Source organism: Cupressus sempervirens, chromosome 6, assembly GCF_028749045.1.
Source record: "Cupressus sempervirens isolate cs-2001-9-10 chromosome 6, ASM2874904v1, whole genome shotgun sequence".
NCBI lineage: Eukaryota > Viridiplantae > Streptophyta > Pinopsida > Cupressales > Cupressaceae > Cupressus > Cupressus sempervirens.
The window spans coordinates 630,464,526-630,470,659 of NC_143123.1; the positions used below are offsets into that span (position 1 = coordinate 630,464,526).

General features: G+C 31.9%; 1 pseudogene; it reads left to right on the forward strand.

Annotated features, from left to right (window-relative positions):
* Positions 1–347: 347 nt before the first annotated feature.
* Positions 348–3,175, forward strand: LOC149553816 (1-aminocyclopropane-1-carboxylate synthase 3-like; annotated as a pseudogene).
* Positions 3,176–6,134: the final 2,959 nt, after the last annotated feature.

Genomic DNA, 6,134 nt, shown 5'->3' on the forward strand with positions numbered 1-6,134 from the left:
AAAGTTGAATTCTACACTTCTCCAATCCAAGAAATGATCAAATATAAATAGTGTTTTACAATGTTATATGAGGTCACAAACCATGTGGCTTAAAGCTAACTCCTCCACTCTCTACCAACACATAACAATGAAGCTCCCAAATTTTTTCCAGGCTCCAGGTGTCATTGGTGCATCGTAGTTTGTACTGAAAGAAACTAATGGCAAAGAGGATTAATAAGCCTCCTATTTGTTAATTTCAAAGGCGCCCACACTATTTATATTTGATCATTTCTTGGATTGGAGAAGTGTAGAATTCAACCTTTTTTTTGAGCTTGAGTTGAGCTACTAATTTTTTCTTGCCATTGATAATGAGGATGAGCATATGTGAGGATAAATGCATGGGTTTTGGTTTGAATAAGAATAAAACACCAAGTGTTTCTAGGAGGGCTACATGCAATACCCATGGAGAGGAATCTCCTTATTTTGTTGGGTGGGATGAGTATAGAAATAAACCATATGATGAAAATCTCAATCCTAAGGGAGTTATCCAGATGGGCCTCATACAGAACAGGGTAATGGAGATAGCTCAAATTGTTAAGTTGGTTTTTTCATATGATTTTTGTTTTTGGATTGAAGATTTCCAAAATTGTTATGTTGATTTGTTTTCTTATGATGTAGTTCATAATTTTCAGCAATGTTATTTCTAGATTGGACTATGTACGAGTTGTAACCTTTAAGAAATGTTCCATAATATTTTATAATCTTACTTTTATGATTAAGTATGTTGTATTTTCAATCAATGTAGGTAGCCTTCCAGGGTATTCCTTAGAATAGTTTTGTATTTTGTTTTTTTGGTATATATGGAGGAATCAACATAGTTACATGTCAAATTCCTTGACACCATAGATTGCCTAAGATAGGAATCTAATGTGTACTTGCATAGTTGCAGTGTTTTAAAGTGGTAAATTGATATTAATGGTTTCTACATTTGTATTGCAGTTATCATTTAATCTATTGGAAAAATGGTTGTCAAAGCACCTAGAAGCATTAATGGCATCGACTTAAAATAGTTTATTCAAAGAATTGGCACTTTATTAGGAATGCCATGGGTTGGAAGCTTTCAGAAAGGTAATATAAGTCTTTCTAATATCCTTCAGCAAAATTTGTTTTGGACTATTGATCATAATTTTTTTTCAAGGTTGTCAAATTCCAGGATGAATTCACAGTTTTGATTGTATTTTGAAATTTAAAATCCATCTTAAGAGGCTCACTCTACTTATCATGATTTTCTTGGATGATTGTCACAATAAAGTAAAAATCCACAACTCTGATTGAGATTTGGATTGTACCATATAACTTGTGAGGTACACTATAATTATGATAGAGGAAGAAATATTTTAGGTCTATAAAAGCATTTGTAGGGATTGTAACTTATTTCTTGAGCAATATGAATATTGATATTTTGTTTGGTATACATTTCTCTACGTAGATCCTAATTTTGTTGAATGATATTCTCTTTTTTCTATTTTTTGACATATTATGAAGTGTCTACCACTTTTATCTATATCTCATTGAAAATTGTTCTCTTATTCTATTTTTTAACATATTTTCAAGATTTTATTAAGCATTAGTTTCTTATGCCTATTTACATGATCCTTTATATTTTCACAACTAATTTGTACTGCACTTTTATGATTCTTTGGGCTCCTAAGATTTTCTCATCACATGCATCCCTTACAATATTAGAATTATGGCTTATAAGAATTTGTCTTATTATTGTAGGCTATGGCTAGTTTCATGGAGGCAATGAGAGGAAACAGAGTGAAATTTGAAGTAGAAAGGATAGTAAATATAGCTAGGGCAACTGTAGCCAACAAGCTATTAATGTTCTACCTTGCTGATCTAGGAGATGTCTTCCTAGTGCCCACTCCATACTACATAAGGTAAGATATCTTTTATTTTAACAAAACAACATCTCTATTAATCAAAACACTTGAAAAATATCTATTAATCTATTTGTTAGAAGATAGGTTGTCCATGAATAGACTTATAAAGCCAATGTACGATATCACTTGTTATAAGTTAGGATTTTCATTTTACTATTTATTAACCTCTTAATGTGTCATTTTACTATAAGATTAAACTTGTTAATGTCCCATACAACCATTGGAAAAGACTATTATGTTAGTCCACTATCAGCATCAATAAATTTTGTCTAATCCTGACCCTTAATGGATGGTATTTTCTATGTACAAAGATGAAATTTCTTTGCTGGGTATTTTCAATAGCCTCAGATTGGTATTTTTTCTGATAATTTCTTTTTGCTTTAGGTTTGACAAAGATCTAAGGTGACAGATGGGGGTAGAAATTATGCCCATCCATTTTTATAGTTCCAATAACTTTGAGATCATTGAATCAACAATGATATTAGCATACACAAGAGCTAAAGATCTCAATAAGAAGGTGAAAGGAATTCTCATAACAAATCTATGCAACCCTCTAGGCACAACATCAAGTGCTGAAACATTGAAGATGTTGTTTGCTATTTCTCGAAAGATGAAAATACATCTAGTCTGTAATGAGATATATTCAGGATCAGTCTTCTCTTCTCCAAGGTTTAATAGTATTGCAGAAATTGTGGCCAAAGAAAATTATAGTCCTGACAATGTGCATATAGTCTACAGTTTATCTAAAGATTTGGGCCTTCCAAGCTTTAGGGTAGGGGCAATTTACTCTTACAACAAAACTGTGGTCACATCAGCTAGAAGAATCTCTAGTTTTTGCAAGGTATCATCTCAAACCCAACATTTATTGGCTACTATGCTATCAGATAAAGGGTTTGTTGATTATTATATTGCAAAGAAAAAGAGAATATTACAAGAGAGGTATAATGTGTTTGTCTCAAGGCTTGCTTGGTTTGGCATTAAGCACTTGGAAGGAAATGCAAGTCTTTTTTGTTGGGTTAACATGAGTCATCTGATTCCCTCAAAAGATCCGGAGGGAGAAGTAAAGCTATGGAAAAAGATACTGTATGAAGCTAGGTTGAATGTATCACCTAGATCCTCATTCAAATGCATGGAACCTGGTTGGTTTAGAGTTTGCTTTGCTGATATGAATATATCCACCATGGAAGTTTCCTTGCAATGGTTTGAAGACTTTGCAAGACAATATAAATCCTTGCACTAACATTACCTGATATTGAATTCTTACCTCCTTTTAACTACAAGGAGAATGGTTGTATTGTGTAATAGCCATATCAAATTATTACAAGAACCTACTAAAGATATCTGTCCTTGTCCCTAACTCTTACAAAGAGTACTACAACAAGAAAGTGTACATTTCAATATGTAACTCAAAGCATTCATTATGTTATACAATATTTGTATTGAAGGGTCAATGCAAGAAGTTGGGTCTCACTTTTGGCCAAAAAGTGGAAGTGTTTTTCCTGTTTTTGAAATTTTTTGTCAATTGATGTCAAAATTTGAGGTATTTAGAGATTGAATATTAAAAAACTCCAGAAATAAAATTTTTAGTGTTCGGAATCTAGTTTTTGAATATGTAATTTATTTGTGCACCCATATGATAGATTATTTTTTTGGTATGGATCTTTAAAAACCACTTTTTCAAAATGCCTATTTTAGGACCATACCATGCTCTTGTACGGACACCATAATTTGACACAAATAAATGAATTTTTGTAAATCCTTTTAAAGGGAGTTACCTAATACACCTAAGATTGATGACAATATTTTTTCTTAATGTTTTATTGAATAATTTTATTATTATTAATTATTAATTGGCTATAAAGGTAAATTTTAAAACCTCTCATGTACGGACCACATAATTTGATCAAAATCTCACTTTTTTCAATTTTTTTTTTTTTTAACATCAAAAGAATTGTATGTAGATTGATGACATATAAATTAATTTAAGAAAAATTATAAAACAAAAAATTTATTAAAGTTTTAGTGAATGTCACTTTTTAACGTTTAGGAGATAGTTTTGATTAATAAATAATGGAAAAATAGAAAATAAACTAATAACACTATAAAATTTACATTTTTGAAATCAGAACAACAAGACCTATAATGGGCTTTTGTCTCGTCAAAAAATTCAATAGGAATGACTATACAAAAATTATGACAATACCAGAAATTGTCGATTAAATGCCTTAGAAAAAAAAAGGAGTACAAAGGCATGGCTTGGTGGGACCAAGCCTATGCCATGCCTTTCCCCAAGGCAAAACCCCATGCAAAAGTCGGGAGCCATGCCAAATTCCTGCTCATGTCTCATGAATCGGGCACCCGATTTGTAATTCATAAATTGGGTGCTCGATTTCTTTAAACCGTTATACCGGCTTTTGAAAAATCGGGCACCCGATTTGTAAACGGATACCCGAGTTTTAAAAAATCGAGTGCCCAATTTTTAAGAAATCAGGTACCCATTTTTGATGTACCCGTTGGGTCCCAAAAGTTGCCCCACCAACCCAATTTCAATGATTGAAATGATTGAACAACAGTTTCGACCTGCAACACCGAATTTTTTCAAGCTTATTCTATTTTCTTGTCCTCTTATACAATTTGCAGGCTACTAATTCAAATTCGAAACTGGTGCAAACATGGGATCGAAACAACAAAGAAAGAAGAAAGCAAGAGTTCTGACAGATGAGGAGATTGCAGCAAATAAAGAGAATGAAACACAACGTCAACGAGAGAGAAGATAGAGAATTAGAGACTTGAACAATGTTTCAAAGGAGAAAGACATTGAAGATACCATGATGGATGAAGAAGTCAAAGAAGAGAACCCAATACAAGAAAATTCAGGTGCACATTCTAATTATGCGTTCAATACAAGTGTGTCTCCAAACCCTCAAATTTTCTCTCGTGATGAAATTGGTGATTTTTTAGAAGTAGGTTATGATTTAAACGATTTAGATTTTCTTCATGAGAAGCAATTGTCAAATGATCATGCACAAAACACTCCAATTGAAATGCCTGCCCCAAAAGAAATGCCAAGAAAATTTGAAAATGATAATAAAATCCCAAATAACAGTGAAAATAGTAAAGTGTTTGAAAATAAAAATTGCATGAATGTAGACATAGAAACACCAACTATTGAACAAACATGTCAGGATGATAGTAAAGTGTCTGAACATAATTTTCATATTCCTAATGATGTGTTAGATAATCTTGAGGGATTGGTTTCATGGAGACAAATTAGGACACATGCTAATAGATTGTATAGGCATTTTTTTTAATAATAAAAAATTTGGGTTTCAATGTCAGCTAATGTTGCAACTAATTAAAATGTCTAAAATGCGAAAAGTAATGAGAAGGTTGGGAATGTATGTAAAACCCAAGAATAAAAATGAGTCTTTAAAACAAGTTGTATCCACTGTTGCTAGTGCCTTCGATGTTATTGAAAAGAGAAGTCAGTCTAAAGATAAGAATGCAGCACAACGAGCAATAACAACAACTTTAGTTAACAAATCAACATCTGACAAAAGATTTATTACCAACATAAGTGGATATCTTAATGTGAATCATAAGACTTTAGAAAGAGCTGTAAAGAGAAGGGTTAACTTTGAATGTGATCCAATAAATATTTTATGGACTTCTAGTGGTAGACTCCCGAGATCTGATATGAAACTTACTAGTGAAATCAAAAGTTTGATTGAAATTTTTTGGCATGATAATACAAGAGTATCATCTAATTCAAGAGATGTTCTTAAATTGAGAATTGGGTAAAAAATACGTGATCCACATCCTAAACACCTTTTGGACATGACTCAAATTGAATTGTTTAAAAAAATTGTAAATGGTAAGGTATTAAATATTACCATTAGTCAAAGATCTTTTGAAAAGTGTAAACCATGGTATGTAAGGATTAACAAGGAAAGAATCACATGTTGTTGTAAAACTCATATTCAATTTCGTTACCATTATGATGTATTTCAATCTATACATGGTACCATGCATAGTAAAGAAATGTTCCAAGAATGTGGTATAAAAATACCACCTCAAACTATAAAAGATTTCATATCAGGTTTGTTTTGTAAGCCACCTAATGATCAATACTTTCTTTTCAATGCATGTCTTTCTAGTACATGTGATATGTGTGGCAATCTTTCTTTGTTAGATGAATGTTTGCATGAA